This window comes from Haliotis cracherodii, unplaced genomic scaffold, assembly GCF_022045235.1.
Source record: "Haliotis cracherodii isolate W230 unplaced genomic scaffold, xgHalCrac1.p SCAF_3, whole genome shotgun sequence".
In the NCBI taxonomy this organism is placed as follows: Eukaryota; Metazoa; Mollusca; class Gastropoda; order Lepetellida; family Haliotidae; genus Haliotis; species Haliotis cracherodii.
In genome coordinates, this window is record NW_027266286.1 from 31611557 (window position 1) to 31639490 (window position 27934).

General features: G+C 39.1%; 2 pseudogenes; one reads left to right on the plus strand and one right to left on the minus strand.

Moving 5' to 3' along the window:
- The first annotated feature begins 2252 nt into the window (after positions 1 to 2252).
- On the plus strand, positions 2253 to 3504 carry LOC139475360 (uncharacterized; annotated as a pseudogene).
- A 1871-nt stretch (positions 3505 to 5375) lies between these two features.
- LOC139474496 (glutathione S-transferase A4-like) lies at positions 5376 to 27586 on the minus strand (annotated as a pseudogene).
- Between the last annotated feature and the right edge of the window lie 348 nt (positions 27587 to 27934).

Here is a 27934-nt window from a genome sequence, read left to right on the forward strand (position 1 = left end):
TATTCCACTCTCAGAATCCCACCACGATCAACAGTTTAACCTGAAAACGATGGTCAAATACAAACGAAACGGCGACTGAGCGAGGTTGTTCACAGGAGCCAGTAACATCAACGTAGCTGTAATCAAGTCGGGCTTACATGAACTGGTGTCTCATTGTTTAGTATATATCAGGTGTCCCATTGTGAGGTATATACAATGTGTCCCATGGTGTGGCATGTTGTATCTTAAAGTGTGGTATACATATACAATGTATAGGGTTTCACAAAAGTGTGACATGTATAGGGTGGCTTACAGAGTGATACATTTAAGACGGCTCATAGTGTGGGATATAATAGCACATTGGGTGGCTTAAAGATGGGTGTACATAAGACGGCTTATTGTGTGGGATATACCAGTACATAGAGTGGCTTATAGCGTGGGATATACTAGTACATAAGGTGGCTGATAGAGTGGTGTATTTTAGACGGCTTATAGTGTGGGATATACTAGTACATAGTTTGGTCACTGCTGTTCACTGAGCAGAGCCCTTGTCAAGATCCGCTAGTCATAAGTTTGAATCTCAGGTTTGCCCCGATTATAATGCTTGTCAGCACGATACAAGTGTTCATGACCTTTTCCAAGGATGTCAGTATCTAAGAATGACACAAGATGGTTTTGAAATTTTGGTCTGCCAGGCCACTGTCGGTTTTCACGAGAGTGGTAACTATCTACGATCTTGTTCCTCAAACATTAGACTGGCAATATGTAAACTGCATGAAATGTTGTCCGAACTGATGTTACAGGCAGTTTCACTCACTACAGATGTTATCATTTCCATCATATAACAAATGAACTGCCATATCATGATTTATTTAAGCTGTATACTATAACACTTCTACTTATCAACTGTATAGTTTATGTGAGGATGAAAACAGTCAGTCATAATCACTCGTTTTTGTGAAATTGTTGGCAAGTTACCATGGGCAGCTGGTGGCAAGAAAACATAGACATATGTATAACTTGTCAACATCAAACACAATGCAAATATATTCCATTTGCTGACTGAACTGAGGTTATTTGATCTAAGGGAGAGAACTCATGCATTCTTGGAAGAGAACTTAAAATCCCCAAAGCCCTTATGAAAATTGCTGTTCCAACACATGGAAGGGACACTGATCGAGAGCAATTCCCCGGAACTGTTTGTTGCCTTTGTTATTGGGTGTTTTCCCCCGTGAGTACCCGGATGATACGCAACGCAACTGAGCGTGACAAGAGACTGGGCTACCGTCTGCAAGGACAGCTCAATAAACTTGGAGGCAATATTTGTTTTACTCATTTTTGATCACTGATTGGTTAACCGTGATCTATAAAGATTTAGACAAAGGGCGCATGTTAATTAATTTCTTCAGCCTAAACAAACAGACAAAAAGAACGGCGGAGCTCATCGGATGTCGTCATTTGTAAATACCCCCGATTGTTGTAGTTTAATAATAAAAAAAAGTATCCATGCAGTGAAAACGATTTCGGATTGCGTCAATAATACGTTTACTACTCCCTTGTTGTCATCCGTTTCCTGGTATAACCCTACACTTTTGTATTTGTCATCATTCACTTGATGTTCAGTTAATGAATTTATTACAGATTAAATTAGTGGTAGCACCACTCAGAATACCTGACAAAGGTTCCCATTTGGCATTTATTGTGTCTGAGGTAATCATTCATGTATATTACCTCAGAAATGCATAATTATAAAGTTACTGAGGTTAGGAAATAAAATTTAATGCATGGCAAATCAAACGTAAGAATAAAGAGCTCGAAAAAACTACACGGAGCTGCATGGCAGAAGTCAAAAGTAGGAAGATGCATCAATAGAGGATATTATAGGAGTGTTCATGTCATACTATGTTTACGACACGTGTGTCTAAATTCCGTTATTTTACGATAACGATGCTACAATACTGTTACTGTTTAATATTATTTAAAAACGCTATTATGATAATGTTTATAAAGCTTTTGATAATATGTTGTTTATTTGAACATAGAATTCGCATTCATCGTGTCGAGTAAGGTATCGTCTTCCTATAAGATGTTGAGTGAATGTAACTCACTGCAGCATGTTAAAAGTTGTTGCATGGTCATGAGGGGTACATGGGATTATATGCGTCCAGCGTTAGGCTTTATACCACGAGCCGGAGCTGAAATTCCAGCCTAGGTCGGCAAAGGTGGAAACTTTACAGTCAGTTAACTCCCTTGCCTAGGGAAGATGACATTCCTGTGTCATTCACGGAAATTTAAAAAAAAAGACTACTGCCGAGTTTGTGAGGACATCAGACACTGTCATAAAACAGATTAGAGAAGAGGTGAGGACATAGCTACAGCAAGCACCTGCAGCAGGGACAACAATTAGATGGAAGAGATCTTCAACAAGTACAACACTTGAAACAGTGAGAAAAGACAAGGCTGTCACCAAACAGACAGATCATCGCAGACGACCTTATCCGCATAAATAATGCCATTCACAACAACGAGTTTATTCAAGAGATCAGTAAATTATTACACACAGGATCAAATTAAGGAATTGAGTTCTGTAAAGTGCCTCAGAAAAAAAAGCTTTATTTGGAGTTGACAGGGCGTTCAATTTAGGGGCATGTTTTGTGACTTTATTTGTGTTTCAACATCCGAACTTATACAGAAAAGGTACAGAGACCCCTTCAATAATGCTAGGCCCCCTTTACCTTCACTGGGATGGGTCATACCAAACATAAGACTCGGACACATTGAAAACAATCGGTAACTGGATCTGACGAAGAAAGGGGGTTGAATCTGTTTCCCTCTTTCCTAACTGTTTCAACACTCATGTTATGTGAAGGGCACATCAAGCAAAATATAAAAAGACACCTCCGACATAAGGTAAGCACTTCAGATGAGCAGATACGACTTATTCATCAGAAAATATTTGGACCATATGGACTGATGAATAGCAGTGACTCCTATCAGTTCGTACTGAAACAAATGGAACTAGAAGACCTTGTTTCAACAACAGTTCCTGATTCCTATTCTTACCTTTCTAAAGTCATTAAAACTATAAAAACTGACATTTTCCTTCCTTCAAAAGAAAGACCTAAAGCAGTACTGTTACACTGGACTAACTATGCCTGTGAGCGCATTAACAACATCAACAAATTATGTACCAATGGGAAATCATTAAATATTCCGGATTTAACAAATAAACTTCACACAATTGTACAAAAACAGAATGCTGACATGTGTACTGTGCCCTCAACAGCCAAGGTAACTACCAACTGACACCCTGGATGGCAGTCTTGAAATTGTCTAATGCCTGCTGGACATCAAAAGGAAGAAAGATAGACATTTTCAAAAGTTCCTGTGAGGCCCGAGATGTCAAAAAACCAATACTGTTTCGCCAGATGCTCGACTCACATGCCAAAGACACCACAGACAGCAAGAAAGACAGGACAACAAAAGAGGATTGAAACAGCAAAGACGTTCACAATAAGAAAGTAGAATTCAGGCTCCCTGACTTGGTTAATATGTCATCATATCTCAATTGCGTAGATTGAGGCTCATAATGTAAATCACTGGATTGTCTGGTCCATACTCGATTATTTACAGACCAATATCATATAGCAGGAATACTGCTAAGCTGTTAAACAACAAACAAACAAACCTTAACATATGACCCGTGAAGATTTGGTTAGAAGTGGTCATCAGCAACCCATGATGGTTGTAAGAGGCGACTAACCGGATTGGGTGGTCAGGCTCACTGGCTTGGTTGATGCATGTCATCATATCCCAATTGCATGGATAAATGCTCATGACGTCAATCACTGGATTGTCTGGTCCAGACTCGATTATTTACAGACCACCGTCAAATAGCTGGAACTTATTATAAAACAAACTTGTCTGTAATTACCATTAGGTCCACTTTGTTGGATAAACAAAACCATCATGGCCTATTAAATATTTCTTACCTTGTTACTTGTACTTGTTGTTTTGTGTGTTTTTTCTGTTTTATTTACTTGTACAACATAAGCAGCGTATATTCTCATGATCGTACCAAACTCAGAAAGACATGATTTATTGACTGACTGCACAACATTATTTAACCTCCTGACATCTGATGAAAACTCCTGGACGCTCCCTGGCCATTTCTGGGCATTAAATAGTATTGAAATACGCAGTTAAATTGACAAAAGCACAGTCTGTGTTTCATAAAATATCATTTTCGAATGGAAATAAACATTTTTTCACCAGAAAACTGTAACACCATTTACAAGTCGCTATTTCATGTCTTTTCACTTTGAATATTTTCAATTAACATCAAAACACACATTGTTGAAGACAGAGAAATCTGATAGGGGGAGATTGTTGTCTCCTGCATGCCAGCAAAATGAGCGAGTGAGTATGGTTTTATGTCATTTGTAGCAATATTCTAGCAATATTCAGGCATGAGTCACCAGAAACTGGCTTCACACATTGTACCCATGTGGGGAATCGAACGCTTAAACCACTAGGCTACCCCACCACCCAGCCAGGAAAATGAACACCTAATCGTGATAAACATATCGGACTAAACGATCTATAACAACTGTACTTGCAAATAATTCCTCCTAAAGACGACAGTGAACAGATATACACAAGTATTGATGTAATCAGTATTTTATTTCAGTTGAAAATGCTCATTATTCAATAATATACGCATTCTCAAATACAGTCGAACCTCGTTGTGTCGAACTTGGATGTGTCTAATTCCTGGTTGTCATGTACTTATTTGGGAGTCCCAAGTATCCATATAAAGCATAAAATTCCCCTGATGGCTCGAATCGTTCCATATAAATAACAACACCCACACCAGCCAAACTTTCAACTTATTTCACATACAATTGACTGATCTCAGTGTGATTGACACACTTACATCAGAGGCAGCCAATATCCAAACAATCCTGACGAACAAGCTCATTGTACAGCAATGGTGCAAGCTGATTACAGTAGTATAAACATTCACACTTTAAACACTTTAGTGTTTTCATGTGCCTGCCTATGATATGTGAAAATTTAGTAAAATGTATGAATATTACGTTAGTGAATTTGTCATTCAAAATATGACCTAAACATGATCGATGATATGCTTGAGTTGCCTCCCTTGTCACTACCTGCAGCTTTGGTACGGAAATTTGTGCATGCCTTGAAATCTAGTGTTGTGTCCGAACCTGGCAATTATCTCCCATAACAGAAACATGAATAAATCAAACTTTTCCAGGTCCCCACAAGGTTCGACTGAATTCTCAGTGTATGAAACAAGTGTTCGAAAATAGGATACACAAGGATATATCTATGTAATATAGTAACATTAATTGCCTTTTCAACCTTTAGAGTTTGTATTCCATTGCAAGGATGCCACAAACGTCTTGACAATGCTCAGGTGTGTTTAGAGGTCTTCGATGAGGACCGTTAAGAAAAGCAGAAATGGCTTCATTTGTTGTCATCATTTTGTGGAATTCCTGAAAAAAAATAAAAAATTCCCAGCCCTATCACATTAGTACAGAGATAAATGTTAACTTCCACCCACTTTTAATCAAGGGCATATTAATCAGTTTGTCTTGAAACAGTGATGCCCAGCTTTCGAAGAATAATGTATTTCAATTATTCCAAGGCATGTCTTCTCTACACAATGTATGTGGGCAAATCAATCAGTTGTGCAGAAAGGGGCCTGTGGTTCAAACCTACCATGTCCACAACAACATCCCCTTAGGTTATTATCCAAGTCAGAGGTAGTCGAGGAGCAGAAAACTCACCTTCACTTAAAGAACTTGAGCACAATAATCACCTTTAAGTGGGGATAGTTGTGGAACACAATACTCACCTTTAAGTAGGGATAGTTGTGGAGCACAATACTCACCTTAGGTTGGGATAGTTGTGGAGCACAACTCACCAATCAGTTGGGATAGTTGTGGAGCACAATACACATCTTAAGTAGGGATAGTTGTGGAGCACAATACACATCATAAGTAGGGATAGTTGTGGAGCACAATACTCACCTTAAGTTGGGATAGTTGTGGAGCACAATACTCACCTTAAGTTGGGATAGTTGTGCAGAACAATACACATCTTAAGTTGGGATAGTTGTGGAGCACAATACACATCTTAAGTAGGGATAGTTGTGGAGCACAATACTCACCTTAAGTTGGGATAGTTGCGGAGCACAATACACATCTTAATTAGGGATAGTTGTTGAGCACAATACACACCTTTAAGTAGGGATAGTTGTGGAGCACAATACACAACTTTAAGTAGGGATAGTTGTGGAGCACAATACACAACTTTAAGTTGGGATTTATGTGGAGCACAATACACACCTTAAGTTGAGATAGTTGCGGAGCACAATACTCACCTTAAATTGGGAAAGTTGTTGAGCACAATACACACTATGCATTAAGTAGGGACAGTTGCGGAGCACAATACTCATCTTAAGTTGGGATTTATGTGGAGCACAATACTCACCATTAAGTTGGGATAGTTGCGGAGCACAGTACACACCTTAAATTGGGATAGTTGTGGAGCACAATACTCACCTTAAGTTGGGATAGTTGCGGAGTACAATACACACCATTCAGTTGGGATAGTTGTGGAGCACAATACTCACCTTAAGTTGGGATAGTTGTGGAGCACAATACACACCTTAAGTTGGGATAGTTGTGGAGCACAATACTCACCTTAAGTTGGGAAAGTTGTGGAGCACAGTACTCACCTTAAGTTGGGATAGTTGCTGAGCACAGTACTCACCTTAAATTGGGATAGTTGCGGAGCACAGTACTCACCTTAAGTTGGGATACTGGCGGAGCACAGTACTCACCTTAAATTGGGATAGTTGAGGAGCACAATACACACCATTTAGTTGGGATAGTTGTGGAGCGCAATACACACCATTTAGTTTGGATAGTTGTGGAGCACAATACACACCATTCAGTTGGGATAGTTGTGGAGCACAATACTCACCTTAAGTTGGGATAGTTGTGGAGCACAATACTCACCTTAAGTTGGGATAGTTGTGGAGCACAATACTCACCTTAAGTTGGGAAAGTTGTGGAGCACAATACTCACCTAAGTTGGGATAGTTGTGGAGCACAATACTCACCTTATGTTGGGAAAGTTGTGGAGCACAATACACACTATGCATTAAGTAGGGACAGTTGTGGAGCACAATACTCACCTTAAATTGGGAATGTTGTGGAGCACAATACTCACCTAAGTTGGGATAGTTGTGGAGCACAATACTCACCTTAAGTTGGGAAAGTTGTGGAGCACAATACTCACCTTAAGTTGGGAATGTTAGGAGCACAATACTCACTATGCATTAAGTAGGGACAGTTGTGGAGCACAATACTCACCATTAAGTAGGGACAGTTGTGGAACACAATACTAACCATTAAGTAGGGACAGTTGTGGAGCACAATACTCACCTTTAATTTGGGATAGTCCTGCAGAACATCTTCCCCAAAACATTCGTGTGCTGTCATTAGAGGTTCTAGAAGTGCAAGGTCAGCTAGGCTCATGGCTTCCCCAACCAGGTAACCGCTGCTGCTTTCCTTCAGAACCTGGAGGGATTCAGACAACCACAACTACAGGGTTTTGATGACAGAGTGCAATACACTGAGGGCTAGCACCAGCTTACAACAACATCATCCCATTTACAGCGTCATCTACAAATCGAATTTAATGGGATAAAATGAAGAATGATGAAGTGATGTCACATGAGTAATAAAATACTGTATTTCATCAAAAACAGTTTAAAGACAATGAAGTTAGTTGCCTTAAGTGTGACAAGAGAATGCATTTATCACTAATCTGAGTCGCCTGGACGGTGTCTGTGAAAGTGATAAGTGAGTATACATCAGAAAATTGTTTTTTAAATGGCTGGTACCACAAGTGTGTGAGTGGTGTCTGAAGCTGCTTTAAAACTTTAAAAGTTTAATCCAGGAGAAAAAGTGCCGCATTTTCAGCTTAATGTAGGCAAAAAGCCCGCAGTGATGCAGGTCTCAGACTTTTATCACTTCAGTGAAACCCACAAGCACAGGTATTGTGCTCACAAACCTAGTAACACAATTGGGGTGAATCAGGATTCTAATCCACAATCTTAAGTTTCTGGCTTGCCCAAAGGTCACAACTCCTACAGCGAATTGCGGCGCCTTAGACGACTGGGGTACCTGTGCCCCCTATCAAAATTGAAAGGGTATGGTGCCGACAGTGCAATTGGAATGGACTGGTCACCGAACAAACGACTCGCAGCTCCGGACATGGAAGAAGCACAAAACTCGAGCCCTTGACAACTGCAGTAAAACATATGTATTATTTCTTCTGTATCCTTGCTTACCTTTTCAAACACTGGCAGATATCTGGGAAAATGTTTTGTCCGATATGCCTCCCGAATTTTATTGACATCATCGAACACCCAGAAGTCAAAGGCATTCATGAAGTCACGAGTCCCCTCAAAGTACATGTCCACTCTGTGAATAGAAGAGACGTTAATTTGTACCAAACATTGGTCTAGGTATCCACTGTCATAGAATTATGTACATAAAACTCATATGCAAGGTATTGACTGACATAAATAGGTACGCCTACGCACTTGGATTAATGATGGGAATGATGGGAATAATCTTAACCCTATATGGTCCCTCACTTTCACACACACTTAGTGCCACGGGACCATGTATGGTCCCGCTAAAATGACTCTTTTCAACTGTGAATTAAGATGTCAAACACTTGAGTGTACAAAAGCAAACTTATAGCCATCATCACCCTAATTCTCTCAGCTTTAACATTGTGTAACTCCTATTTTATACAGTGCTACGGACTGCGAAATATGGTGAAATTAGTAAAGCGAGTAGCATAGACAATGACAGTTCTGGCTCACTTCCACTGGAGCCAGATTTATATACCTATACCACTACTACAGAAAGAATTTTTTTTGTCAAAATGATGATGCGATTCGACGATCGTCAAGAGGGCGTCTTTTTCTTCTTTGGCACCCCTGAAATTGGGCACAGCTATGATGTGAACCTGCCCTGTTGATCACATTCCGGCTTGGTCATTCAATGTTTACATTTTGATCATGAACTTGCTGCCCATAAATATACATTATACCACCTAAATATTTAAGATCATAGCTATCTTTCCCTGTCTTAGATTTAAATGTTTTCTGTAAATCAGAATCATAAAACAGAAAGACAATCTGCATTGTCGTTTCGTCTCAAGGCTCATGCTAAATCGCCATGACACACAGCCAATAAAAATATGCAATATTTGAACAAAAAACTTTCGTTTCGGACAAAACGTTGGTAGTCTTACACCAATAACTGTACAGTGGGGAAAAGTAAATCTTTCTGACCAGTCTAATAAATTTCTTTTTCAAACTGGCTGTCTGATATTATAAAAGTTACATGTATGTAACATAGGTGCCTAATCAAAATTCACTGTCATTCGTCTGAAGTTCAGCATGGCAGAAGGTCGATAAGCGTAAGACAACTTGCTACCAGATATATCCACAGTAGACTGTGAAATATTCAACTATGGAGAGCATGGGAATACGTGCAGAAATGTCTGTGTTCCAACAAATGCTAGTGCAGAATGCATACAAAGACAACTTGCTACCAGATATATCCAAGGTAGACTATTTGGAAGGAAATCTGAGTAGAACAAATCTAGAACCTTCGGAGGGCCTGCCAACATTTGTAGACGATATGTATGTATTTGGCTATCTAGAAGAAAACGATATTGTATCTCTACGAGGATCTGTGTCTTGTACAACTGGAGAAAATGGATCTGCAAAACGTATACTACCAGAAATACGAATAGCAATGCAGAAAGTATACGGATGTCGCGTGCATGCTACTATTGCAAATACAATTTCCTATATAGGAGGCTCCGGAAGCAAAATACGAGACACAATGCAACCAATACAAAAACAAACAGAATACAAAGAGAAGAAAAAATGGATTGAAAGATTTTCCAACGAAGAACCCAAAGGTATATTTGTATGCAAAATAGATGTCTCCGAGTTGTCCCTAGAGAAAACACAAAAGGGGTTGGATGCACTACACTGGCAACTATATTACTTCGGATATGAGATATATTCCATAGATTATACTATAGTTCTGGTGTACAAGATAGGAAAAAACTAGTGGAATACCTACAAAGCGAGGGATACTTTCTACAAGGCATACAATACGACTGTGGAGAAATAGAAGGAACAATTCTAGACAATACAGCATCTGTAGGAGAACATGTATGTACTTGGGTATACAGTAGGAACAATAGATCATTTTCCGCGAATGTATACAACAAAGTTGTTTCCAATTTCGAAGCGGGGGACGTTCGGAATCCAATAGGAGCACATCTTTGCGAATACGTAGATTGCCTAAATAGACACCTACGAAAAACATTTTTGCATCCAGACGTACAGAAAAGAGGTTGTTCTCGAATAGAAGTATCTGTGTATGCACCAGACGAAGACATAGGATCTTGGGTTGTAGATGAAATTCTAGAGTTGGTATCCCCAAAAGAAGAACCACTATTTCTCGAACAACCACCAGAAAACCAATGGAGAAACTTGGCAAAGAAATTGGATAGATGTTGTATAGTCGCCTCTAGACCTCTTAGGATGATATTTGCAGCATGGAATGCACACACAAAAACTATGAGAATAGCAGGGATACATATACATCTGAAAGAAGAGACAGTAGAAGATCCGAAGAAATGGGAAAGAGCAGTAGAATTTGCTATTGGAGACTTTGGGTTTCGCGCTTGTCCAATATTTCGTATAGACATCCTATCCTCTACAAACGAAGGGGTAGAGTTTGGTCTACTTCGTTGCTATACTAAAGCAATGGATTCCAAAACTATTCTTGCCATCCAAACAACCAACAAAAATATCCAAGGCAGATACAAACCCTTCCAAGCTTCTCCCAAGCACAGAATACATAGAATGGATATTCCAGAAAAACAAATCCCAGAGAATAGGAAAACAATTTCCCAGTTCCAAGCAATAGAAATGGAAACCAAAAGACAAATATCCACTCTTTCGAGATCCAATAAAGAACAAAGATTGCAAGACATAGAAGACTGGTTGGATAGCAATCTATGGAAAGAAAATATTGCAAAAATACACAAACAAAAGATACAAAAAGAAAAGGAGGAAAGGAAAATGAGAGAACAAGAAATAGAAGAAATACAAAAAACATACAAGAATATAGAATTGCATCTACAGATACCAAAAATATTGTCGAAGAAAGTTTGGGGGACTGGTTTAGAAAGATGTCCTAATTTTATGGAAAAAATATTTCTATACTCAGATGGAAAGGAGAACGTGTTGTAGCTAGATGTATCGAAAATATTGAAAATGTAGATGTATATTGTTTTCTATCTATTTGGTAAACAAAAAGACTGCGAAAGATACTAGAATTGCTAGAACCAGTTGTACAACTTACAAAACCAGACAAAAATGGAACGACAATGTATTGGATCCCAATGGTAGAAGGAGACGAATTGTCTTTGCTCGTGGAAGAAACAAAAATGTTCTACAACAATGAGAAAACACCAAACCAAGAACCACTTGCAGCAAATACAAAGATAGACAAATTCAAGAAGAAGTGGAAGATTCTTCCATGCAATATATAGAAAAAGCGCCAGCATGGAAAGAATGCACAAAAGCATTGGATATGGTAGGACAATATACATGTAGAAAATTTGCCAAAAGTATATTTTGAGGATTGGAAAGGACTATTCTGTTTCTACAAACAACAGATGGATTGGAAATTCCAGTATATGGAACATTTTGTTTTTTGTATTTGTTGCATTGTGTCTCGTATTTTGCTTCCGGAGCCTCCTATATAGGAAATTGTATTTGCAATAGTAGCATGCACGCAACATCCGTATACTTTCTGCATTGCTATTCGTATTTCTGGTAGTATACGTTTTGCAGATCCATTTTCTCCAGTTGTACAAGACACAGATCCTCGTAGAGATACAATATCGTTTTCTTCTAGATAGCCAAATACATACATATCGTCTACAAATGTTGGCAGGCCCTCCAAAGGTTCTAGATGTGTTCTACTCAGATTTCCTTCCAAATAGTCTACCTTGGATATATCTGGTAGCAAGTTGTCTTTGTATGCATTCTGCACTAGCATTTGTTGGAACACAGACATTTCTGCACGTATTCCCATGCTCTCCATAGTTGAATATTTCGCAGTCTACCGTGGATATATCTGGTAGCAAGTTGTCTTACGCTTATCGACCTTCTGCCATGCTGAACTTCAGACGAATGACAGTGAATTTTGATTAGGCACCTATGTTACATACATGTAACTATTATAATATCAGACAGCCAGTTTGAAAAAGAAATTTATCAGACTGGTCAGAAAGATTTACTTTTCCCCACTGTACAGTTATTGGTGTAAGACTACCAATGTTTGGTCCGAAACGAAAGTTTTTTGTTCAAATATTGCATATTTTTATCGGCTGTGTGTCATGGCGATTTAGCATGAGCCTTGAGACGAAATGACAATGCAGATTGTCTTTCTGTTTTATGATTCTGATTTACAGAAAACATTTAAATCTAAGACAGGGAAAGATAGCTATGATCTTAAATATTTAGGTGGTATAATGTATATATATGGGCAGCAAGTTCATGATTAAAATGTAAACATTGAATGACCAAGCCGGAATATGATCAACAGGGCAGGTTCACATCATAGCTGTGCCCAATTTCTTGCCTACCGGTTGTCCTACATGCCTGCCCGTTTCATCAAATATCTGCTGCTTTTTTAATATGAAATGACTGAGAGTCATGTGTGATTGCTCAAACTACCCGACCGTGTGAATAAATTGCCCTAACCGTTTCATATTTCATGAGTAGTGAATTTTGGTTTTACGCTGCTTTTGGCAATATTCCAGCAATATCACAGCAAATGACACCAGAAATGTCACATTTTATAGCAAAAGGAAATTTCAAAAGTGTGTCCATAACATCTGTCCTGAGTCGACGCCACATTGTAAACAAATTGTGTCAAGGTCGGTTTCATATGTGGTCACTCGGCCCCCATTTCTATCGATGGTACACATGGTACACATGGTACAAACAAAGTACAACTACTGAAACCATCAACATTACTTCTAAAATAATGACAGCTATACTTTTTCGCATTTGGGTTTAAAGCTTGTGGATACAATGTGCTGTAATGTTCTACTTCAATTTACATTTGTCATATGTCATATGTCTATCACGGTTAGGATATATACTTCCCAATGATATGAATTATTGGACATTTAGATTCCAAACAAGGCGCTAAATTGACTTTATTTGCCACATTCGGGTGCTTCCATATTATGATTAATGTAGAAAAGTAGGAAACTGACAATACCAGCACTTTTATCGATGGATAGGCAGTGCAGTCCTTTTGGATTTGTTGACTTAAGGTACTGTTGAAAAGACAATCAACTCAAGTTGCATGTCATACAATTTGGTTACACTGACTGAAGAAATAAGAACGTTGTAACACTTTTGTATACATTTTTTAAACTGTGATGCAGTATGCAGAGCCAGCAGCGGCCAGTCACCATGAGGGTTAGGGCAGGGTGGGATAACTTAGGAATAGCTAGTGGTCAGAACTTGACCTTTCAGAAAGGACTGAGCAATGTAGCTGGTGTAATCCACCCTCTTTTGAGTTCGGATGAAACTTTTATTCAAGCAACAAAGATTTCATAGGGTATATTAGAACTAGGGCTGGCTAAAATTATCGATCATCAAAATTATCATCAATGGGAGGAAATATCAATGATTATCGACATGAAAATTGTGTTATCGATAATATTTAACATAAACTATTGTGATGAAATAAAGTTTAATTTACCGAAAAAGACTTGATATTGTCAATCAGCCAATTGCTGAAAATGGAAAGCAACTGTTTTTGTTATATCTTAAATGTCCACAAAGTAATCCATGCATTAATGTGTTAATGAGAGAGGCCAGGTCACCAACGAAGATCATACAGTTTATGTCATGTATTAACAACAACTCCTTTTGCTTTACCTCATACATGGTTGGCAAATGTCTTAACAGCTTGATCAAGTTGTGTGAACAAACTGACCACACTTGACCATGTTGACATGAACTTGTTGAGCGGTTATTTACATTGTTTATTGGGAGCTTTGTCATGTCATTGTTTCCGGCCATTTGCAGTGAACCCTACATGACAATGTACTCCAATGTCTAGATAAATGTGTCACTGTATTGATGTGGCCATGGGCATTCCCATTTTTCGCGTTGATAATCATGCTTGCATAAATTTCATGATTTTGAAACATCTACAAAAGGCAAAAACCTATTACTATTATTAAGGGATTAATGAAAATGCTCAAAGGGTTTAAAAGATGATAAGGAATCTTTTCAACAAAGACAGGCAGCGGTAAATCACTTTCATACGAATATGTACCAGTCGTGTTAAGGTGAATGACTGTTCTCATCGTACAGCTTACAGTGAGTTGATTTCAAACTTGAAGACTAAAAAAATACTTGTTTGCTCTTAATTGTTGAAGAACTTCAGCGCAAATTTGACAAGTTTTCTTAACCCGGATGTTGTTTTTGTGAAATGTTCTCTGATTGGACTATAGATGTGTGCTATTGTCCAATAACATTAAGAAAAAGAAAGAGGGTTTCATGTGGCTAAGGTGGAAACAAGACTTTGATAAATAGATAGTGGATGCTCTTGCCTCGGGAAGATGCAGCACAGCAGGTAACCTGGCACATGAATACTTGGATCGATACATTCTTGTTAATAGTTCAAGTGATTTTTGAGTTGTATCAGCAATATATTCAACAGTATAAAATGCCAAGAACTTCGACCAGTTGCGACATTAAACAGTCTGTCAAGTCCAACCCAAAGCATGAGTATCAACTGATTGGCTTCCATGAAACACAGTTTTTTAGAACAATAGCGAGTAATGGTTAAAATAGTCAAAAGTTACACATACTCTATCAATTTTTCGTTTTGTTTTTAGTTTGTTTTGTTTGTTCGTTGTTTAACCACACATTCAGCAATATTCCAGCTATATGACGTCAGTTTGTAAAAAGTCAAGTCTGGACAAGACAATCCAGAGATTGACACGAGTATCGATCTATGCAATTGGGATACGATGACATCAACCAAGTCATAGAGCCTGAACACCCGATTCTGTTAGTTGTCTTTTACGACAATCATCGGTTGATAGACGATTACTTACAAGGCGTTTTCTGTTGGGTTAGAGCCATATAACCCCTCCCTCCTGGCCAGGTAATTCAGGATTGCCCTCCTCTGTACAAGCTTTAGTCCATCAATCTCTAGGAGGGGTAGCTGGCCAAACAACATCTTGCCATCTGTGAACGGTGAATAAGTTAGGGTAGGAATTGGGGCTTGGACGTGCAACTGGGGCACATGGGTTGGGTGGATACCAAGTTGTGCCTGTGGTTAATCTCATTATACTTTGTTTAATGACAAATATTCACTATAACTCCATGGTTATACAACAAGTCACTAATGTTCGCTTTTCTTTCTGACTACACACACATTCCTTCTGACTTTCATGTGTGAATAAAGATCAGCTTCAGTTAACTTCAGTTTATGTATGACCAGATTGTTTTATACGTGTTTCTGAATAGTTTTAGCCAGGGCTCCGGTAAAACAGTATCCAATTGGACATTTTGTACCCAACTCTTGAGACCTACAGCGCATACAGGATAGGGTCCAGTATTTAGGGATGGGGTACCCGGGTAGTAAATTTGGACTCATCCCAGCCCTATAAGGAATACTTGTTTTAGTCACAGTCAGCTCAGCCTCGGTTATCCAGTATATCATATGTCATTACATTTAGCATGTCCAGATAAATCCCTCGGACCCATAAAAAAACCGTGGCCGCGTTTTGAACACTTTTCAACATTATCATCACTTGCCCCTTTCTGTAACCTGCGAGAAGACTCATCCCTCTATCGATGATTGTTATTTCCGAAAATATGACAAAACCAATCAGAATGTGAGCATGACTTCAAGTACTGAGGGAAAAGAATCCCTCAGGAAAAATAGTTGAATTGACATGTGTCTTACATCTAAAAATATACCCAAGATACAGTTAAATGTGTTCAGTCATACTGTATAATACGCCCCTAAGTGTTTTCTATAGCATCTGAAATATATATGATAAATGGGTGAAATGTGCGTGATTTGTTACGCAATGAGTAGACAATTCTTTTAGCTATGCCCTTTTGCACATAGATGGAACCCAGTCGCATAAATGGCCATTCGGCTTGTCCCAAAATAACAGGAGTTGGTCACAAATGCCTTTTCAAATGACTACGCTAGCTGACCAATCAAATTTCATTCATGAGCAAGAGAAATAATTAGTGAAGTCCGTGATAAAGAGTTTAAGATAGTGACACCACTTTCAATGAAGCTTTGGTGGTGAATGGGTCAGGTGGTGAATGGGTCAGGTGGTCAGGCCCAGTGGTTTGATTGATCCCATGTCATTGTATCCTGACAGTGAGGGATATTGCTCATAGCATCAATCACTGGATTGCCTGCCGCATCAGTCCGCCATCATACAGCAGGATTATTGCTTAGTGGGATGTTAAACAACAAACAAACGAACAAACACCAACAAAGCAAGCAGCATACACCACACACAGAGGTAACCTAGCTACTTAAGGCAGATTCACATATATCATTACCAGTCCCAACTAAATTTTTGTCAGTCACTACTTCCAACAAATAAAAATAACATGTGAAAATTGTTTTTAGTTCAGTGACATCATCTCTTAAGTAATTTAATTAGATCTACATGTCATTCACACAAACTTTGGTCACAATTTTCTCTTCTTCTTTTTAAAATATTTTGATACATAGTCTCTACGAATGGATATTTAACCTCGAAGCAAAGCAAAATGTTATTTCCTTGCACTAAAAATAGACAAGGTGAAACCCTGATGGTAACTGACAATCTGACTTCGTTCGAAAAATGTTCTTTTATGAATATTATCAATGTTTTGTTCAACAACAAAGATTTATAAGGTATTCTATTTGCCGGTCCACAGGGACAGCCAGTAATCACCAGTCCATGCCTAATTTTACTGGTAAAAAACTCGTAATTACCGGTTAACGGGAACATTGATATATGCCTTTGTGAATCTATGTAGATAGTAGGTACATCTGTACTTAGCATTGCATTTATACATGAACAATGTTGAAATTTGACGTGAAACGAAACAGCAAGGTCATATGTATCACAATACATAGGTCACGTTACGATACGCATCACAATACGTTTTTGTATTTGGATACGCATATTTACATCAAATCAGGTGGAATTACTTCTTGACTATAAATATTTGTGAGGAGGTTGAAAAGGAAAAGCTAGCTGAAGACACATGTTCGTAGTGGCTATTTTTAAGTAGTGCAATTGAAACTTGAATCACAACACATTTTCTGATATTTTACTGAAAAAAACGCAGGTGGTCATTCACCAAGTAGTAATTAATATATTCTAGCAAGTGTATTGTCTTGTATTCAGTATCAAATATTGTATTGTGACATGAAAACTCACAATGCACAAGTGCACTGATGTTTTGTTTCACCCCTAATTCAAATGTGACATTACCTGCTTTCATTTGAAGGAATTCCTCTCTTGACTGCACAAAGCGTTCTGTGAACTGAAAAACAAATTGTTCCAGAAAACACTGGAAAAATATATAGAAACTAAAAATATATGTCTTTATCGTTCTTCCCCTTCACACAAGCTTTATCCATGCTGTTTGCAAAACCAGAAAGAGCGTAAGTTTCGGTCAACATATTAACAATAAAAGCAAACAATGTTATCTTTATCATGTTTAAAATAGTAAATCCCACATGAGACTGAGCTGATTAATTGTCTTCACAATACACAATACAATTAAATATTGAAAAAAATGCATTAATCTCACAAGAACAACAGACAAATTTCTCTTCTTTATTGAATGATGAAAGGTGATAGTAATTTGACAAACAGGAATGAGAGTGGCTGTTATCAAATGTGACCACCTCATCACCCCTTCATGTTTTACGATTGATCTGGAATTGTTCATGGACTAAACATTCACATGGTATAAAACAGTCAAACAACATACACATAGTCAAGTAGTGAGTGAGTGAGTGAGTGAGTGAGTGACTGAGTTGGGTTTAACGCCGCTTTTAACAGTATTCCAGTTATATCGCGGCGTGTCAGCTTAATGTGGGAGGAAAGCCCAAAGTGATGCAGGTCTCAGACGTTTACCACTTCGGTGAAACCCACGAGCACGGGTATGGTGCAACATAATCAGGAGATGCCAATGATCAGCTGAAAAAAGATGAGCGCCAGAGAAAGTAGTGACACCAACCATCTTGTTAGGTGTAGAGTTGTGATAAATGGATGCAATGAGACTCCCTTGCAGACATTCAATGGTACCAGCCCCCATTGGAGAGGTGGCAGTAGGTGATTCGGCAGGGAAATTAGTACCTGACAAGTGATTGAGAATAGCCTTTGCTGACAAAGCCTGTGGTGAGAGCCTGTGCTGACGTCAGGAGACCAAGAAGTTGTTGCCATTGATGCAGAAAAAGTGACTGTCTGAGTGCCAATGGAACAAGGTGTTGAATATTCACCCAACAATCCTGGGGCATGGCCCTGATAAACTGAAGATGTTGAGTGGGAATTATTTCAGCCGAGTTGATGAAGAAGACGTTCATGCATGGAGTTTAGATGTAGGATGCCTTGATCTTTGTTGGCCTGAATGCAGTCATCTATGTATGATTCGAAGACGATGCCTCGAATGAGTAGGAATTTGACAATGGGTTTGGTGGGGTGGGTAAATAGCCATGGCGCTAAGGAAATGCAAAATTGGAGCACCTTCCACTGGTAAGGGCAGCTGAGGAGAATGAACCAATCAGTGCTCCCGAGGGATAGGGACATGTAAATATGTGTCCTGTAGATCTAAACTGAATTCGCTGGGACTAAGAATTGTATGTAGTTAATTGACGTATCTTTAGGCATAACGTGTTGAATTTTTCATGTTGAAAATGAGACGGAGTTAGAGGCTGTCTTTCTTTGGGACCATTAACATCGGCGAGTAGAAACACGGTGTCGTGGGAGCTGTGCCCAAGCACTCAATGGCGTTCTAGACGCTACTTTTAGGACCCGAGAAAGACAGGGTACATATAACTGATTTGCCATCACATTGTCCTTGACGAACATCTCCACGCCCAGGAAAAGTACTGGATCTGCTGCTAATTACCTTCCGAAGATCCAGCTGAGTGGGAGTGGCAGGTTGTTTGTGGTCCTTTCATTGTTGGTCTTCAAGGCGGTTACGTGTAAACGAAGCAGAACCACCGTCACCCTGAAAAATTAGTCAAACTGAACCTCCTGTGCAATGTCTGGGATGCGCCCATCAAAAGTGAAGGAGTTGACCAAGGCAGTTGGTAATTAGGCAATTTTTTAAAGAAACCGTCCCATGAGTAGTGTTGAAGGACACCACGGCATCTTGTAACAGACCCTGTGTAATGAGAAAGAAGATCCAAAATGGCCGTAACAATGTCCTGGATAAGACCAAAACTGAGGTAAGAGCCTCCATTGCCAAAGAATAGTAGAGACTAGGGTTAGTGTTTGACGAATAGTGGTGTCTAGGTGCACTTATCGAAAAGCAAGACATCAAACATTTGGGGGCCAAAGTCACCAAGTCACTGTCCACTTCAAGAGCAGTGTCAAAGCTAGGGGACTAATTGATCGAGTAGACGGCGAAAGGACCCAAAGGCTTTATCTAGACATGTCAGCCAATACTGGTTCGGGAGGGAGCGTAAAATTTGGTGAAGTAGCAGAGGGGACAACAAAAGTTGATACGGTAACCTCAGTGAAGTAATCTTGGGAAGATGGAGTAAATCTGCAATCCAAATCAAAACTGTAACCGGATCCACAGTGTCAAAACATCTGAGGAAGAAGCAGGGGAGGCATGACGATTGATTAAATCCCCCTTGGACAAAGGGTCCACAGGACAAGGGGGTGACACTATCAAGGTCGTAGGCTGATGAAAAGCTGGAATGAAATTTACTGTATCCATAGGAAGGCCCGAGTGAGGGAGGCATGCTTATGTCACAGCTTGTAAGTGAGACTGAAGTTGCCGTGCTGAGATGGATTAGGATTCCATGAGGTAGGAAATTATATGTGTGGAAAATCTGGTACAGCCACAGTAGGTGGACATCAGACCAGGGGCACGGGAAACCTAAGCGGTGCATTGAAGGAAGAATGCCATGCGTGGCCTTTTGGGAAGGACATCTGCTGGTAGTAGCCAAGTGACAAGGATTATCTCTGTGCCGATGAAGAGAGAAAAATTCACGGCAAGGAGAGGGATAGTAGCTCGGTAGAGGAGAGCTAGCATAGGCATTATATGAAGCAGGGTTCAATGGAAATTCTCGTCGTTGATGATAGTAAAAAAACCGATAACGATCACATAGGCTAGAGTCAAGATGACTGGAAGAAGAGTGAGCCAAGTGCTAAAAGTGTCCAGAAGAATCGGTATGAAGTTCATCTTCTGAACAGATACATGAGGAATCTGAAGTGTCTCTCTGTGAGAGAGGACGAGTAAACAACCGATCCCCTGATCATCCATCCTTTGAGCGATTGCCGATCTGGAGAGGTGCGTTTAACTGTGGATGTTTGTTAAACCATGGGGGAATGTCAATCCTTAGAGGTATGTCACTCCTTTGATATGCCTTAATCCTTAGGGGAGCAGCAATCGTTGGAAGTATTGCAATGCTTTGAGGTGCATCAATTCTGTGAGGTACCCGGTATGTTAAATCTCTGAAGTGAGCTGCTTCACAGAGGAGCGCCGATCTTGAGATCTTTGTCAAATCTTAGAAGTACATTGACCCAGGGAGGATTCACAATCTTTGGATGTATCTCTAGTCTGAGAGGATTATCGATCCCATGATTAGCCAGCCCTAGGTTGTCATTCTTGATCTTGAGTTTGTTTATAAATCCATAAAGATCATTCTGCAACTAGACGGTCTACGGTAGACTTGGTAGAAGCAAGAGGAAGTGTGGCCGACTGTGAGGAAAGTACAGGAGCAGTCAGATCCAATACCACTGGGGGAACTTCCCGTACATCCAAAACCGCAGGTTGTATCTCCATGAATCTCATAAGTGGCTGAGCAGTCTTCCTTGAGAAAGCTGTCAGATACTCCATCCTGTCAGATACTCCATCGTCATTAACAAACAATATAGGAAGCGAGGGTGTGGATGATTCTTCATAGGAGTTTTCTTAGTTTTTTTAAAAAAATTCAGCAGATTCAATGCTGGCACTTGCGAAGATAAATGTTGAAAGATTCATCGGGCAAGTCTACACACTGTGAAGAGCAGGCAATCCGAGCAGACATCATGTGGGTCGGAAGGAGAAAAACCTGTCTACAAGTCAGGCATGCAGGTAGATGCGTAGTTTTTTGCCATGTTACCAAAACAACCAAAGAAACAGCCAAACGGATTCTCTTTCGAGAGCATGTCACCACACCGTGACATTAGATAGAGAATGAGTTAGCAGGGGAAATCGCATGTTCGGCTCGTGTAGGTCAACCAGCATGAAGTGTCCATGACCCAGATTGTTGGGCGGTGACCATGGTGATGCTAGGAGTGTTCGGGGAATTGAGGTTTTTTTCAGATGCTGGAAAGCTTGTTTAGGCACATTCCCACTTGGGTGTCGAAAGAAGGAGATACGCATAGTGTGAGATAAGTACGTTTAAAAATTACGATTGAAATGTTCTTTTACACAAGGCAACTTAACGCCAGATCAATAACATAGCAGTCTCAGCAGCACACAAAGCAGGAGAAAAAACAACTGAGTGTGCCTGTGTGTGTGTACACACAAAAGAATTGCTCAAATGGGCATATATACACTTAATGAAAATTATTTATCTTATTCTTTTAATTACAGGGGGTATTTTCCTATTACAGTGTAAATTCACAACCCATTTCTTCAAGGTAAGAATTTTGAAGAATGATATATTAAAATACTGAAACAAAACCGTAAAAGCTTATAAATTACCAAGGTTTATTTAATATTTGTGCTTTATCACAGGTTATAAAATAAATTAAAAATTAGAGTGAGTGAGTGAGTATGGTTTTACGCCGCTTTTAGCAATATTCCAGCAATATCACGGCGGGAGACACCAGAAATGGGCTTCACACATTGTACCCATGTCGGGAATCGAACCCGGGTCTTCGGCGTGACGATCCAACGCTTTAACCTCTAGGCTACCCGACCGCCCGATAAAAAATTAGAAGAAAAAAACATAAATTTGTCCAACACTGGTTCTAAAAAAAGTGTTTTAATTCAAATGTAATTTTAAAAATGCATTTAATGCAATGATGTAAAACAAAGTATTTTTAAAGAATTTTCCATTTTCTTGGTCAAGTTATCTGTGGTATAAAATTATTAACATAGAAAGTGATCAAATAAAGTCACATTTGCAAAGCAATAACCATGATAATATTAGATATACTCATAATGATAATAACATGAGCTTGGAAACCACATTTCTTTATTGAGAATGTTTGAGGACAGTTGGATAAGATTCTATACCGATCTATACATCACTGTCATCATTGCACATGCACCCATGGTTAAGTCACTGTTAGAAGTCTGAAAGATTCATTCATTCATTCATTCTAAGACGTTTTTCAGAGTCAATATTCAGCTATGATAAGTGAGTGAGTTGGGTTTAACACTGCTTTTAACAGTATTTGAGCTATAATAAGATAATAGTTCATTGTTTGGCACTAATTTAATAAAAGTTAATATTGATGATACTACTTATAGTTCAGTATTATTTGTTCTAAAAGTAAACCAAACGGCTAAATTTGTCAATTTCTCCATGTATGTCGTCTGTCATAATTTCAACTAAATACTTCATTTTGAAGTGCAATAAATCCTGTCACTCAGAAAAGGAATATTGTTGAAAACTTTAAAATTTAACAAGAAAATGTTCCAAATTTAAACAGGTGAATTAAAGATTTGTTTTAGAATTAGTGTTCTGTCTCAATTAGTAAATTCAACTGGTGTATTCTAATTATTCTGGTCCATAGTTTTCACCCAAAGGAGAGATGACATACTTCAGAGAGCACAATGTAATGAATTCATCAAATTTTATTTACAACTTCAGTTAACAGATCACAAAAGTTCACTCTCTTTGTTCACATCCTTCAGCTGATAAATGATAACCAAACATTTCTATCTGCAAATGACTTGCAACTGAGTGGTCCTATCTCCTCGTCACATGATCCGTTTCATGGACGTGATGAAATATGGACATAGAACATTCACTTATGAGTTTTTGGACAATGACAGGCACTGAAAAACTAATTTCCAGCAATAGGACTTCATGAAATTTACAACAATGTTAGAAAAGTACCCATTTGGAAAGAAAATGCAAAGACATGATTTTTGGTATTATGAGGACACAGGACCATTTGGTTCTGATATCAGACGATAATACATATACATATACATATACATGCATAGAGTGTGCATAAAGTTTTGACAAGCACAAATATCTGACTCTGTATATTTGTTAGTCATCATTGATCAACTGGCCGATCATTGAAAGGTGATTGCAAAGATGTGTTATCTAAATAATAATGAAAATTCATTGATTGATTTTAAGAATACAGTCTCATGAAACAATTGGAACGTCAAGTTGTGTTGTTCCTATGCTTCGCGGTCATGTGTCCGTGCCACAGAAGTAAACAAAATGTCCGAGCTGGGTGTTGGGTGTCCTATGAATTTGGGCCTATGTCTGTCTCAAGGTACAGGCATACGCAATCCTTGAAACGTTTCTTAACCACAGCGTACGGCATTTTGCAATATACTGCAGTCAAACAAAACAGCCACTGTTTCTCTTCCTCTGCCACGTTCATCGCACAGCGACGCCATATATCGCCCAAGCCGTTGATTCACGTTGGTAAAGGTATCATGTAGTGTAACCAACTAGTATGCACACTATTTCATGGTTTGCTTTTGCTGCAGTCGCTGACATCACTGGTGGAAACAACTTGTACAACAGAAAACCCCTCAACTCACAATAACCCGTGACACTGAACTTCGGCTATGTTTACAGGTGTTAACTCAGCCCCAACAATGCACTTGTGGAATGTTTTGAGTGTCGTGATTAAATTCAAGCAAATTAATATAAAAAACTTAAATCTAAATCGTATACTTATTGGTGCATGTGATTATGGATAACCACACACTTAACAGACAATGAAATATGACCTATATATTTAATAAACTACCCATTATAGTGGTGTTGTATTATGTCTAACACATTAATAGGTCTCTTAAAGGGAGACAAGACTCAAACTTTCAGTTGTCTAGCCGGCGCCATTTTAATTAGCCAGGAACCAACAAACTGGGCTTCTGACCAGTGAGGGGCCACCTGGAAAACCTTGTTGACAGCGAGGGTTTACTGGTATCCTCACATTTGAGTAGATGATGGTTACCTTAACCTTGCAAATTCATCTGCATGTGTAAATTATGTAGTATGGTATACAGAAAAGATGTGTACGTATAATTTTTGTAACAATGAAATTCAGTTCGTATACTCAACAGTAACCTCTCTTATTTTTCGTACAAATTCCATTCTCTACAACAGTTACTACTCCCTTCTTGCCATCCATGTTTCATGGTATAACCTTCAACCTGTATATTTGTCATCATTGATTTGATGCTCAGTTAATGACTTTTACAGGTATAATTGGTGGTAGAACTACTCAGATTACCTGACAAAGACTGCAAAATATCTCAGTAACGTTCACCGCTGCCTATAAAGAGTGAGTGAGTGAGTTGGGTTTAACGCCGCTTTTAACAGTATTCCAGTCATATCACGCGTGTCAGCTAAATGTGGGAGGAAAGCCCAAAGTGATGCAGGTCTCAGACGTTTACCCCTTTGGTGAAACCCACGAGCATGGGTATGGTGCTGACAAACCTAGAAACATAATCGGGGCGAACCGAGATTCGAACCCACAATCATAGGTTTCTGGCGTGCCCAAGGGACGCAACTCTGAACAGCGAATCGCGGCGCCTTAGACAACTGGGCCACCCATGCCCCCCCGCTGCCTGTAAGGGTGTCAAGGCAATGAATGGAGCACTCAGTGGTTTGTATTGTGTCTGGGGGAATTATTTAATCTATGATTGGATTATACATCCAGATCTAATGTGGTGAATGTCCTACATGTTATGTAATATGCAGGTGGCAGCGCAGCAAGAGAGGGATAATCAGTAGAGTTGCAAAACACATTGTTCAAATGATTAACTGATAATACGTTGATTGATTAATCACTGTTATCTTGCACAGAGGACTTGTCAAAAGTAAGTGTTTATATATGTAGGCTTACTGAATCCGACAGAATGCACCCATATCTTGGCATGACATGCCCATGTAAAAACAACATACTTTGTTAAATGGATTAGCCAATAACGTGTTGATTGATTTTTTAAAGAACAGTGGACATCCTGAACATAGTTGTCACGTGTGTCATCTCAGCTGACCAAGGAGACTTTACTGACACCTATGTGAAACAACTAAACAAACTTACGTGGTCAGTAGGGTCCTAATATCCCCAAACACTATATATAGTTTAATATATATTAGATTGTTACACAGACATGTGACATCGGACAAGTTTCTTTGTACAGCTTCAGATGTATGGGACATTGTTCGTTTATGTCGATATCTGCGGACTCCTTCCTCCAACAAGGTAACTCCCTGATATTATACATATAGCTGTTGTTGGTTGTGATTACGGTATTTGCATTTTGTTTTCATTCATTTGCAGAATTTATTTCTGCATATTAAACAATGCCTAGCAGAACAGAAAATACAATCTAAATGGTAAATCATCATGCTCAGGGATAATAATCTGAATTTCACATTTTTATTGATCCAGTTTGTTGTCACCTGTTCGGTTACCCGAGTTGAAGGGATACTATGCAGTGTTTTATGATAAAATGTTGACGATAGCTTCAGCCGTTTAAGTCGTACATGCATTAATCAACAACAAAACACATTTCCGTTTGGCTGCAGCTCTTTGGCTTCTCATTCTTCGATTCTCTGATAGGTGTCATTTCGAGCAGCGCAGCAAGAATAGTCCATAATAAGTATATTTTGAAAATATATGCCCATCAATATTTCAAGTCTTTCAAACTTGGAGTGTTGTTTCTAATAATACATATGGTCTGATGTTGATTAGTGAATAATTTGCATACTCGTATATGCGAGGTACCGACGTATGGTTCTCAGTAGGAAGTGACAACTTGGAGACGATGGCTTGCGGTATATACAGTTTTACTTTATAGATGTAGATATATACATACAAAAGACACTATGTGCCAGGTCAGCACATCTATCAGTTCTTGAAGGAGATCAAGAAGATTGAAAAGGCAGACAGACGCTCCAGGAAACAAATTGATCTTGGAGGATCATGCAGACCCAAGCTCGTGTTGACAGACAAAGGGACGAAAGAATTGAAAGACTAAAGACACAGCTTCTTAGTGGAAGAAAAACTGTAATGCAATTTCTTGATGCCGTTGGATATGTACTAAGCTACAGTTATCATGAGTCATTATTATTATTACTGCATAATGTAAATATCAGCTATTAAACAATGTATGAGGCTTCAAGATTGTCTTGACACAGCACTTGACTTATGTTTTGAATTTGTTTTGATAAGGGTGTAGGCGAAATGAGGTGTAGGCGAAATGAGGACAGGCCGCTATGACGTTTCCCTAAAGTATAAAAAGTATAGTTTGACCGTGAACTGTCATAACATCAAAGCACTCACGCCCAATTAAGCATCCTCATGCTTTAACTAGATCTATATGAGTTGAGGGAAAACTATACTTTATTACACTACACACGGGGGTAAATATATACATATATATACATACAATTATATTACAAACGAAAATAATTCCTGTCAATATTTATCACCAGAATTGAGAACCCTTTCCTACTTTCCATTCACATGTACCATGGAGATCTGGGTAGAATAGGTCTTCAGCAAACCATGCTTGCCGTAAGAGGCGACTAACGGGATCGGGTGGTCAGGCTCGCTGACTTGATTGACAGGTCCTGATTGATGCATGTCATCGATCCCAATTGCGTAGATCTATGCTCAGGATATGAATCACTGGATTGTCTGGTCCAGACTCGATTATTTACAGACCGCCGTCATATAGCTGGAATATTGCTGAGCGCGGCGTTATACAACCAACCAACCGGCAACCGTTCACATGTAGGGCCGAGTCCATGTGAGGTCACGATGACCATAAGTCACTACACTCTCTCTCTCGGAAGCTAGTCAAGCAAACGACGACTCACCTTGATTCGTGCAGCACATAGTGTCATTCTAATTAGTTCCCCGAAACCGCGTCCTTCAAAATATGTCAAATGCGGCTCACTCGCCATTGTCAGACTAAGCACCAAATCGAGCACCTGTCACATCTCGCGAGAGCGTCACGGCGGACGTGATGTACCCTTAAATGTCCAAAATGAGAGACGGTCATACATGTGATAAGCTATCCATTGTGCGTACACTATCTTTGAAATTTTATTGAAAATGCAAATGAGAGAATACGAGAAATCTCTTATAAGCACTATTTCCAAAGCAAATATACACTTGATCTATATACAATGCAAATTATATATCATTTCCGATGAATTAAGTTGCGTATTGTGTGCAAGATAACTCCTGCACGGGGAATACGTACATAAAATATATACTGTATACAATGTTGTACAGCTTGCGACGGCAAACAAGGTACATTGTGTTCTTATCGAAAATATGTTTCCTGAAGAAC